Genomic DNA, 12863 nt, shown 5'->3' on the forward strand with positions numbered 1-12863 from the left:
TAAACCTGCGCAAATCTAATCGCATAGTAAATGAAATCAATCAATAGGAAATCAACCAACAATGCCAACAATTAACAATAACAAATCATCCCTTCATATTATTTCATGGATTCCTAAAACCCTAGATTAAGACTACTCACGCATGATTGAAATAAACAAAGCACAAATATTTAATGAAAACATGATTACACTAAAATAATAAAACAAGAAATGAATTAATACATAATTGAAGAACGAAAGATTGAATGAAAGTTTCGAACTTTGATTGAAATAAAAGTGTTTGGAATAAGTTTGAGGGAATAAAACTAAGTGCAAATAAACTTAGGTACTAGAAAATTAGATGTTTACAATTAACTAAGGGCTTAGTATTTATAGTCTTGCCTAAAGAAGGAAATAAAAAGGAAAATAAAGTTAAAACGCGCCCCAGAGGTTCAAGCAATTTGCCGCCCGATCGGGAAAACAACTCGACAGAATTTATTCCTTGTACGCAGCAGCGCATGCGCCCGATGGGCACCAGGCGACGGGCGCCCGATCGGGCGCGTACCAAAACATTAATTCTCGCCCGACGGGCGAGCATCTGCCCTAGGAAACCTTGACGAGCTCAGCGCTTGATGGGCCCTAGGCGAATGGCGCCCGATCGGGCGCGTGCTGATTTGGATATTTCTCCTCTTTGCTTGCCCGGTTGGTCTCCCTTCGCCCACAGGTCGCAGGGCGACCGGCTCGACGCGTCATTCTTCATCTCAAACACCGAGTCTAACACTTGGGGATCAAATATGAACATCCTAGGCTCCCAAGAATTGACAATGATCATCCTGAACCTACTCGGGATCATGCAGTGGCCCGTAATATCACGAAACGGGCCTAAAAAGGCTAATTTCTCTCCAAACAACCTGAAAACTCAAGGCACACTACACAACACATATTAGTACTAGAAAGGGCTCCTAAGGGCCCATTTAACACAGAATAGTACTAAGAGACGGGGGTAAAAACACTATAAATAATGCAATATCACTACCGCATATGGGTTTTGTCATTGCTAAGCGTGACACTTCGCTATTCACCTTCAAACAGGGTAATGAAATGACATACCTACTTCTTTTTGTTGGTTTCCTCATTTTATGAACCTCTTCAGATGTTTTGCGTGATACATTGATTTCACATCTAATTTGGGGCCATTGAATTATTTTCTAGGGATTTCAATCACTCGCACTCCCTCTTTTATGCTTCTTTCTCTGTAGAAGTATACACAAAAGATTCTAGAGCATGTAGGCATGGGAACTTTTAAACCTGCAACAACTCTTTAGACACATGCTATCTCACAGCTTAGTGCCGATTTGGTTCCTGCAGTGGATCGAGCATCCTACTCATTAGCACAGTTTAGCAGGTGCTCCTCAATACCTCACGTTCACTCGTCCTGATATTGCTTACGCGGTCCAGTAGGTGTATCATTTTATGCATGATTCACAAGAGCCTCACTATAATGCATTAAAACACATCATGCCTACATTCAGGGTACCATTAATCGCGAGTTACACTTATATCCTGCTACCACTACGCACTTGATTTATATGCATATTGGGGCGGGTGTCCTAACACTCGTCATTCGACTTCGGGATATTGTTGCCAAATCATGTTGGCTTCGTGATCTACGTACTAATCTACTTATAGAGCTACGTTTCCCACTTCGTCATGCCACCAATGTTTATTGTGATTATTTCAGTGTTATTTATTTATCTAGAATTCCGATACAACATCAAAAATCATACACGTAAAGATGGAAATCCACTTCGTTAGGGAAAAGGATGAGCTAGGTCAAGTACAGTTTTTGCATGTTCCTTCCCGATATCAGTTTGTCGAAATGTTTACAAAAGGCTTCCACAACGTAACATTCTTGGATTTACATGACTATGGTCTGTGGAGGTTTGATAGAGATATATAATATCTTAAGCTATTTTATGTACAATAGACTGCTAGTCGCATTAGGTTCCTAATATAATTAGGAATAATGTTATAACTCAATATATATATGGTCTTCACTGAAACTAGCAAAAATATATGGTGTTTGGGCTCCCAATTGGGCCACTAAGTCCAAAGTCCAAGGGCTCAATATAGCAACATCAAACCCACAAGCACTACAGTCCAAAAGGCTATTCAGCCACCAGTCAAGGCCCAAGGCCCAAGGCCCACTTGCAATAAATGACCTAAGGGCAATCATTGCACGAACACTATAAATAAGCCGTCATGGCTCACATACCAAGGTACGTCCATTTCACGCCTTAAGACCACTCTTCTAGAGAACTTCTCTCTCTAGAATCCGAGCATCGTTCTTACTTAGGCATCGGAGGGGCTTTCCTCGGAAACACCCCCGAGGCTAGTAACTTGTTCATTGTGCAGGTTGATTTGGACACAACATATTCGAGCTAGCGAGATCTTCAACACACACACAAAAAGGGTCTTCATTCGAAGCCCATTGTTTCATTCGCTTCAACACCGGAACAATTTGGCGCCGTCTTTGGGGAGGAACACTTGAAAGCTCCGAAAAACACTACATTTCCACGTAAAAAATGGAAGTGCCCAACAATAACAACCAGTTGGGAGACGTCCTTGTCCAAACGGATTCGGAATCTGATGGAGGTGAGCAGCTGCACTCAGTGGCGAGGTCGCAGCCAACAAGGGCCACCGCCACGACTAGCAGACCACTCCCCTCTCGAGAAGAGCTCGCCGCGGCCATGACCATCATGCAGAACTTCCTCTTCAACGAGAAAGAACAAGACCAGGCAGTAGCACGACGAGAGGCGAGGAGAGCCAGGCGACAGGTATTGCTGAACATGCCCTCGACTGACGAGGACAATGTGAGACCCGAGCAAGATCTCTCCACAATGTCAGGAACACACCTAATGACAAGGTGGAGAGAGAGCACGTGGGATACGCAGCAGAGAGCTGCACAGCAACCAGAGTGGTTCGCAACACCATCTCCAACACCGCAAGCTCTCCAAAGTGGAGCAAGTGATCCCACTCGGATCCGAAGCTCGATCCATAGCAGACTGCGACCTTCGGCTCATGACAGGCTGGGCAGCCCCTGTGGATCCAGTAGACAACCCGAGGGCAGTGGCCAGTCGAGAAGGAGAAGGAGAAGTGACCGAACTCCTAGCCCCCTACACGCCCCCGAGCAGTCCCTTAGAGGAAACTCGAGAAGCGAAGGTATCAGGGCGAGGCTAGGAAAGAAAATCATGACTCCAGCATCTTCCCCATTCTCGGATGATATTGTCATGGAGACGATTCCCAAAGTGAGACTACCAGCGCACCTGACGTACAACGGAGTCACGGATCCGAGGGATCATGTCATCTCTTACGAACAACAGATGTTTCTGAGCCCCTACTCCGAAGCCTGCTGGTGCAAATACTTCCCAACCACGCTGACAGGAGTTGCTGGGGAATGGTTCAGATCGCTGCCGAAGGGATCGATCAAAAGTTGGAAGAAGCTGAAAAAGAGGTTTTGCATACAGTTCGTGAGCAACAATCGCCCAGAACGAACCACTGCCGAGCTAACCTCTATACAGCAAGAAAGAGACGAGAGCCTGCGAGCTAGACTTCATGGCCAGATTCATGAAGGAATCCACCAACATTCCGAACCTGCAGCCAGATGTAGCAATCTTCGCCTTGAAGCACGCGCTACGGGAGGGGAAATTCCGAGACAAACTGACAATGAAAAACCCCTCCAAAATAGCGGACGTGCTCCAAATGGCAGATGCGTTCATCAGAACCGAAGAGTTCAACAAGGCAGCAGCAAGGCTAAGAGGTTCCTCAGATCCGAAAGATAACAGAACAAACCAGAGTAAGCCCGAGGGCAACTCAAGAAAGGGGAAAGAGAAGGTGGGTGCGAGAGAAGCGAGTCCCAAGAGAGATGGGAAGAAGGGTGAATTTCAACCCAAGTACACCAACTACACCCCACTCACCATACCCCGAAGAGAAATCTTCAACCTCCACAAGGACGATGAAAAGTGGAAGCTTCCAAACAAGCTCAGGTCAAACCCCCGCCACCGCAACAAGAACAAGTGGTGTGAATTCCACGATGACTTCGGCCATACCACGGAGGAGTGTAACTCGCTGAAAGATAACATCGAAGACCTCATACGACGAGGCTACCTCAAGAGTTACCTGCTTGACCATAGGGCGGAAAGAGAAGAAAAAGAAAAAGCAAAATCTGGTAAGCTACAAGAGCAAGCCCAGAAAAGGATCCATGAGACCGAAGGGCAAAAGAAAAAACCAATTCTAGTGGTGTTCGGAGGACAAAGGTCCGGCCACGCCAGCAAGAAACATCTAAGAGCTCTCTCCCACCGAGTCAACTTCAGCAATGTTAGGGAGAATCAGCCTACACCCCCGAACATGACATTCACTGCTGATGACTGCCTCGGGACCCAGTACAAACATGAAGATTCGTTGGTGATCGAAATGGATCTCAACAACCACAACGTCCATAGAGTACTAGTCGGTGGAGGGAGCGCTGTCAACATCATCTTCAGGAACTGTTTTGAACAGCTCATCCTCGAAGAGGGAGAAGAGTCACTGACCAAGGTCAGTTACCCATTGATCGGATTCAACGGATCCGCAGCTATTCCCCGAGGAAAGATCACCCTACCCGTTACAATCGGCCAAGGCCTGGCGGCAAGAAACGTCCGAGAGGAATTCTTGGTGATGGAATGCGACTCAGTGTATAACGTCATCATGGGACGAACCATGATCCACAAAATACAAGCAGTTCCATCCACATACCATCAGATGATGATGTATGTCTCGGATGCTGGCTTCGCCGAGCGGATAAAGGGCGATCAAGAGGTGGCAAGGTCAACCTGCCACACGGTCATCCGAAAGCCGAAACTAGGAGACAGTCCCGAGGATGAAGATGAGAAGAGTTCTCCCCCAGGTGGAGAAAAAGATGCCAAGAGGAGAAAGGCAGGACCGAGCAACCTGGTAAAGCCCGTAGAAGTTGATGCTCGACCAGAGACCCTTTCTCCCGAATCAGACCAAGAGATGGAAGACATTTCCCTAGAGGACGAGTCAGACAGAAGTGTCTGAATAGGCAAAGGCCTAGGCTCGGGACTTCGAATAGAGTTGATCCAGCTGCTGAGGGATCACAAAGACATCTTCTGATCACCCTACCCGAAGATGATATGTCACAAGCTGGATGTCAGTCCCGAGGCTCGGCCGATCAAACAGAAGAAAAGGAACTACTCCTCGGAGAAAAACAAAGCTATCGCCGAAGAGGTGAAGAAATTGCAAGAGGCAGGCTTCATCGAGCCATGCATGTACCCCAAATGGTTGGCCAATGTGGTCATGGTCAAGGAAACGAATGGCTCATGGCGCATGTGTGTCGATTTCATAGATCTGAATCGAGCTTGCCCAAAAGATTGCTATCCCCTCCCGAGGATAGATCAACTGGTAGACTCTACCAGTGGCCACGCATTGCTGAGCTTCATGGACGCCTTTTCAGGGTACCATCAAGTATTCATGCACCCTGACGATAGGGCGAAGATCGCCTTCGTCACGAGCGCGGGAGTGTTCAACTACAGAATGATGCCCTTCGGATTGAAAAACGCCGGAGCCACCTACCAAAGACTAGTTGATCACGTCTTTGCCGATCAAAAGGGAAGGAACGTCGAGGTTTATGTGGACGATTCCATAGTAAAAAGCGTGAAGGAGGAGGATCACATCAAGGACCTGGCCGAAACCTTCGCCAACCTGAGGAAATACAACATGAAACTGAACCCGAAGAAGTGCGTCTTCGGGGTGAAGTCAGGGAAGTTCCTCGGATTCATGGTAAGTGAAAGGGGAATAGACGCGAACCCGGACAAGGTCCAGGCTGCGCTAGATCTACCTGAACCGAAGACAAAAAGAGACGTGCAAAGGCTAACGGGCAGGTTGGCCGCACTGTCAAGATTCATATCGAAAGCTTCGGATAAAGGGGCACCCTTCTTCAAAGCTCTCAAACCCAAAACCCTCCCCGGAGGAGAAGCAGAACTCATCAAAAAGAAAGGCGTCCCGAGGAAAGTGGACCCCGAGCTGACATGGGAACAAGAGCAAAAAGATGCATTCCAACAGCTCAGGGCTTACCTAGCTCAACTGCCGACGCTAGCCAGGCCCAAAGAGGGGGAAGCTCTATACTTATACGTCGCAGTCATCCCCGGGACCGTAAGCGCAGTACTCCTCCGAGAGGAAGAAAAGAAGCAACAACCAATCTACTTTACCAGCCGAACCCTGACGGATGCCGAAACTCGGTATCCACTCATTGAGAAAGTAGCATACGCAGTGGTGGTAGCAGCTCGGAAACTAAGGCCCTATTTTGACTCCCATCAAATAGTGGTACTAACTGACCAGCCACTGGAGAAAGTGCTAGACAGGATAGAACGGTCGGGAAGATTGGCTGCTTGGGCTTTCGAGCTGTCTGAATTCGGAATCAAGTATCAGCCGAGGACGGCCATCAAAGCACAGGCGCTCGCAGACTTCTTGGCCGAATGCTCATATCAAGAGGTGCTAGATGACACCAAGAGAACATAGGAGGTCTACACTGACGGATCTTCCACAGTGAACGGCTCGGGAGCCGGAGTAGTACTGATACCCCCAGTGGGAAAGAGCATAGAGTACGCCCTGAAGTTCGGTTTCAAAGCAACCAACAATGAGGCCGAATACGAGGCAGCAATCGCAGGAATAGAGCTGTGCTTATCTCTTGAAGCCGAACATGTTTGTCTCAAGACTGATTCTCAGCTCGTAGCCAACCAGATCCGAGGGGAGTACGAGGCCAAATGGCCAAGCATGACAGCTTACCTAGAAAAAATCAATTCCTTAACGTCAAAGTTAAGATCCTTCGAAGTCATACTCATTCCCTGAGGTCAAAACGCACAGGCGGATGCGCTGTCCAAACTTGCAAGCTCAACGCTCTCTGACCTAAACAGGTCAGTCCATGTGGAAGTACACCAAGAAAGGAGCATCGACATGCCACCCCCTACAGTTTGCAATGTACGTCCCGAGCCAAGTTGGATGGACGCAGTCATTGCATACAAAGAGAGGGGAGAACTTCCCGAAGACAAGCTGCAAGCAAGGAAGCTGAAAAGGTTCAACCGGTGGTTCATCATTGACGCCAACGGAGAGCTCATGAGAAAGTCATTCTCAGCCCCACTGCTGAAATGTGTAGGCCCAACCGATGCCGATTATATCCTGAGGGAAATCCACCTCGGCATATGTGGAAATCACATCGGAGGAAGGGCACTGGCACACAAGGCACTAAGGGCCGGATTTTGGTGGCCCACCATGGTTTCCGAAGCAAAGGCGCTGACAAGAAAATGCGAGAAATGCCAAAAGTTCGCACCTGCAATCCACCAGCCAGCCCAAACCCTTCAAGCAACACTCTACCCCCTACCATTCGCGCAATGGGGTTTGGATATCATTGGTCCATTCCCTTCGGCTGTGAATCAGAAGAAGTGGCTGATTGTGGGGGTCGACTACTTCAGTAAGTGGATTGAGGCCGAAGCAGTCTCCTCCATCACAGAGCAGCAGGTCCGCAAGTTCATTTGGCAAAACATCATCACAAGGTTCGGAATACCGAGGCTATTGGTCTTCGATCATGGGAAGCAATTTGACAACACACCACTGCAAAGATGGTGCAAACAGTTCGGTATCCACCTCGCCTACTCAGCAGTGTGCCATCCTCAGAGCAACGGCCAAGCCGAAGCTGCAAACAAGCTCATCCTTAATGCACTCAAGAAGAGAGTCGAGGACGAAAAAAGCAAATGGCTAGAAGAGCTCCCAGGAACACTTTGGTCCCTTCGGACCACCGAGAAGGAAGCCACAGGACAAACACCCTTCCACCTGGTCTACAGTTCCGAGGCTGTCATCCCTGTAGAGATCGGAACAGAAAGCTTAAGGGTCCAGGCATACAACATGTATGATGGAGTCCATGGTCAAAGCAACGACCAACTTCTGTCCGAATCATTGGATCTACTAGATGAAGCTCGGGACGAGGCCAGAACTCTAAACGCAGCGTATCAGCAAAGAGTCAGCAAGCACTACAACCGAAGAGTCAATGCCAGGCCTCTAAAGGTCGGCGACCTAGTGCTCAGAAACGCTGCTGCAGTTCAGAAGGGAAGGATCCATGGGAAACTCTCGGCAACATGGGAAGGACCATACATCATCCACTCTGAAAAGAGGACTGGCACCTTTATGCTTAAACAGTTAGATGGAACAATCTTGAAGAACCATTGGAATGCCGATGTTCTCAAGAACCATTGGAATGCCGATGTTCTCAAGAAGTAAGTCGTTTAATGAAAAGAGGAAAGCCACTGGCACCATGTGTTTCATTAAACATATCCCTATGTCTTTTTATTCTATCACCATGCATGCAACTTCGGATCTGATCAATCCAAAGCTAAAAACAACCCGAAGTAGCCACTCCTTGGGTTCCAAAGGCCCAAGAATAGCTAGCTCAAAAAACGACCCGCAAGGTACCGTCCAGAATCTTCGGATTCGCGGTACCCAGGGACACTTCGTTCGCAAAAAAGTCTCTCGAATACAGTTATAGCAAGTACGGCTCAAATCCACGGATTCCCGAAGCTAATAACTAAGAGGACTTGCGATTTCTTGCCCAGGTTTCCGAACCACAAGAACTCGGAAGAACGAAAGTAGACACTGGAAGAGCTCAAAAGTAGACTCAACAGATCCACGGATCTGATGAGCTCAAAAGTAGACTCTATACATGTCTACAAAAGACAAAGAGCTCAAAAGAAGACTCTTAACAGATCTACGGACCTGGAGAGCTCAAAAGCAGACTCTAATGTCACATTCCAAAGAGCTCAAAAGCAGACTCGTAACAGATCCGCAGATCTGGAGAGCTCAAAAGCAGACTCTAAATGTCAAACTCCAAAAGAGCTCAAAAGAGGACTCAACAGATCCACGGATCTGGTGAGCTCAAAAGCAGACTCTGAACAAATGTTCAGACCCTGATTCAGCAAGACCCTGATAAAGTCAACAAAAGAACGAGTCTCTTAACAGATCCACAGATCTGAGGAGATCGGAAAGACTAAAGGAGATCCGAGGACGCAAACAGAATCCAGGGATCCCAAAACAAGTTAAATACTTCGGAAGTGCAAAAGAGATAAAACGAAAACAGCGAAGTCATTTTTATTCAACGTTTGGGGAGCAAATACGATTACACCAACTAAAGCTCGGATCAAACCGAGGAATCCTCAAAAATTGAAAGAAAAATGACTTAAAGCTAAAATCGACAGCCATCAACAGACAAAACGTCGGCCTACCGAAGTACTAAGAAAGCAAAAAAATGAAATTATTGAAGTACAACGCAGTGCCGAGGCAAAAGGGGGGAAAATCAAGCGCAAGTTCGGGGGCCCTCAACTGGAACCAACCGACTCTGAGGAAGACGACTGCCCAAGTCACTAGGGGACGTCACCATCACGCCCCTGAGGAACGGCTTGCGAAGAAGTACCAACAGTGGTGTCCTCTTCCGAGGCGACCTTCCGAGCCTGCTGTCCCTTAGCAGCTCCTTCGCTCTCCCTGGCTGCATCATCCCTATCAGCCTGGCACTCCTCCTGGTTGTCCTCAGCTTCGAGCCATTTAGGCACATGCTCGGCCCACTTAAAGTCAGGCATGTTCTTGGCAAACATCCTGCGGGCACCAAGGATACCCTCCCAGTACATATCCTGGTACTGCTCGAGGCTATACATCCGAGCCTTCTGCTGCTCGAGGTCACGAACCTGTTCCTTTAGACGCTTAATGTCGTCCTCAAGAACAGGAATCCGGTCAACCTCGGCCTGAAGCTCCATATTGCTCTCCCGAAGGTCGACAATCGTGGTGTCTTTACCTTGGAGCTTGGCCTCCAGGCAACCTTCTCAGCAGTGTGCCTCTTCTTCTCCGCCTCGTATTTTTCGGCATCCCCCGCGTGGAAAGCAAGAATGCCGACCTCCTTCCCAATCCGAGCCAAGGCATCCCCTCCTTCCTTGGTAAACTCAGCAACTTCCTCCCTTGCCTTAGCAAGCTCGGAAACGATCAAGCTGAAGTTTCTGTCAATGTTGGGGATGTCCCGAGCATAGATTGCGTCAAACTTTTGGAGCCTCCTCTCATCATGAGACTGGCAAGAAGCAGACAGAGAGATCCAATAGGCAACCTAAAAAATAAAAAAAAATGGGAGGCGAGCTTAGCTAACGAAAGAAGAAAGGGAGATACGACCAAAACAAAACATGTACACATTACCTCGTTCAGATGGTACTGAGCCATCTTGGTAGGGTGGTTCGCCACCTCCCCAGGAACGCGGAACTGAGGGATCCCACGAAGCAAATTCTCATAGGCAGCTTCAGGACCGACCAAAGAGCCCACATGAGACAAAGGATCCTCACCCAACACGGCAGGACGAGCATAGCGAGCCATGGTCTCCCGAACCTCCAACGGAATCCTCTTCAAAGGAACGTTCGCGCAGGGGTCACCATGGATCAACCCTTCCAGCACGGAGGTAGAAGTTGAGCCCAGGGTCTCACGAACCCTCTTAACTCCACGACCCTCAGAAGCTCCACCTTCAGCGAGCTGGAAAGACGAAGGTTGCTCAGCACCTTCTGCAGCCGAGGTCAAATTCTCAGCAGCCTCCGTATCAGAGATCTCCACCACCACCTTCGGTGGAGTCTCGGGATCCCCCTCCATGTCGCCAACGGCGAACTCATTCGTTGCGGGGTCCTCGGCGGCGAACGTAGGAATATCAGCCTCAGCTTTCTCCACCTCATGGGTGATATCCTCAACGAACACTTCCGTTGGAGTCAAAGGCTTCAACGGAGAAGGAACATCGGCCTCCTGAGCCAAAGGTTGGTCGACAAGCTCGTTTGATACCAGCACCGCGACGCTCTTCAACTTCTGGCCAGGTTTCGGGATAGAGCGGCGTAAGTGCGGCGGAGGCCCCATCTCCTTCTGCTGACGAGGAAGGTAGAGTTTTCTTGCTTCAGCAAGGCTCGGATCCTCAGCAACAACCTGCTGAATCCTCTCCTCAGTCAGAAAAGGTCGACGGCCCAAGAACTCAAGAACCTCGGGTGAAAGGGTTACCTCGACCGAAGACGAAGACTTCTTCTTCTTCTTCTTCTTCTTCGGAGACCTCTCCTTAGCAACCGACTTCCCCTTCCGAGAAGTTTCGTCCTCCGAGAACTTCCGCTTCTGCAACCTCCGCGACTCCTGGAAGGCGCAGGAAAATAAGGATACAAGTACAAACCTCCAGAAAACACGAGGAAATAAAGTACACCTACCTCGGGAATAGCGAAAGAGGGAGGAGATGAAGCAGACGAGGTAACCGGTACAGCAACCGTCACTTCAGGACCCTATACAAAAACAAAATAAGATGAGCCCCACATCAGAAAACGCTTAGCACTTCGCATCCGAACAAGCAGAACGAGGAGGTTACCGGATCAGAAGTAGTTACCAGTTCAGGCAGAACACTCTGTCTGGGAACCGCTTCTCCAGGGTTATCAGCAGACCAAGGATCAGCTCGGATATCGTCGATATGAGCCAAAGCGTGGGCGGAGAACCGATGATTCTCTAGCCTCGGCTGCCGAGGGTTGGAAGACTTAAAATCGTAAGGAGGACAGCTTTCAAGAATCCTGCTACCCTCCAATTTATACCCCAACACCTCAGGGTCAACAGCAGCCTCACCGAACGCTGCACAAGGAAAAGTAAATGGGTTAGATACAAACAAAGCTAGAGGCAAGCACCTCAGCCGAAGCGCGATCTCAGCACAAGAAAGCTCACCCCTATCATAAATCCTACTGAGACCGGCAGCAGCGAGGAGAGCCTCTTGAGTGATATAGTGGAAATTAGGAAGCCAATACAAAGGCTCCCTAATCGATTTCGCTCGGAACCACTCAAGCAGAGCAACATGATCCGAATTGCTCGGATCAACAGGGCCAACCCTAGACATCTCCGGATCCACCCTCACAAACCACTTCGGCGGTGCATAGTAGTATGGATGCTTCGGATCGACAGGCACCCGCACTAGGAGCCACTGCTTCTTCCAGTTGTGAACTGAGGAGACATAAGGAAACGCAGTTATGTGCTGCGACTCCCCCTTCCGAAGCCTTTTGTTGCTGATCGCCCACCAACCGTGCTCCGCGTTTTGGTTCCTCGCCAGCTCGTGCATTTCCTTGAAAACCTCGATAGAGGGAGGGTAACCGAGGAAATCGCACGTCCAGCGGAAAGAGATTATGTGACGCATAGACTTCGGCGTCAGTTGGGCCAAGGAAATGTTGTACTCCTCCAACACGCGAGAAACGAACGGATCCAAGGGAAACCGAAGCCCATAGTCAAAATGGTGGAGGTATACGGCAATAAAACCTGGAGGCGGCCTCGTCACCCAAGCAAGCCTCTGAAGCGGAAGCTCACACCAGTAACCCAAGGCATACTGAATGTCGTAAAGATCCTCGGCGAGACGATGGTAACGACCACGGCGAGCGGTTACTAGCCACTCCCCATCGACGGCCGTGCCGTCAGGACCAGCTATCTCGCTCGGATCATCGAAGAGAGCCGCAAGTCTACCTTCAGGGTCCGCTTCCTCCCACCGCCTCGAGAAGAAAGGGCGAATAGGAAAGCGGCCAGTAACACCAATTCCGGGACTTGGCCCGGCATAAGCTCCACTCCCCGAGCGCTCTTCAGCCTCGAGGGAAGTTTTCGTTGGTCTATCTTCGGAACCACTAGACGAAGACACCGCGCCAGATTTCTTTTTCCATCTCCCCCCAGCCATGGCAAAACTCCAAAGAAAATAGAGTGCCGAAGTGCTAAGAGCTGAAAAACAAAAGAAGAAAACGAGAAACAAATTACCTTGCTCGAAG

Source organism: Spinacia oleracea, chromosome 6 (genome assembly GCF_020520425.1).
Source record: "Spinacia oleracea cultivar Varoflay chromosome 6, BTI_SOV_V1, whole genome shotgun sequence".
In the NCBI taxonomy this organism is placed as follows: Eukaryota; Viridiplantae; Streptophyta; class Magnoliopsida; order Caryophyllales; family Amaranthaceae; genus Spinacia; species Spinacia oleracea.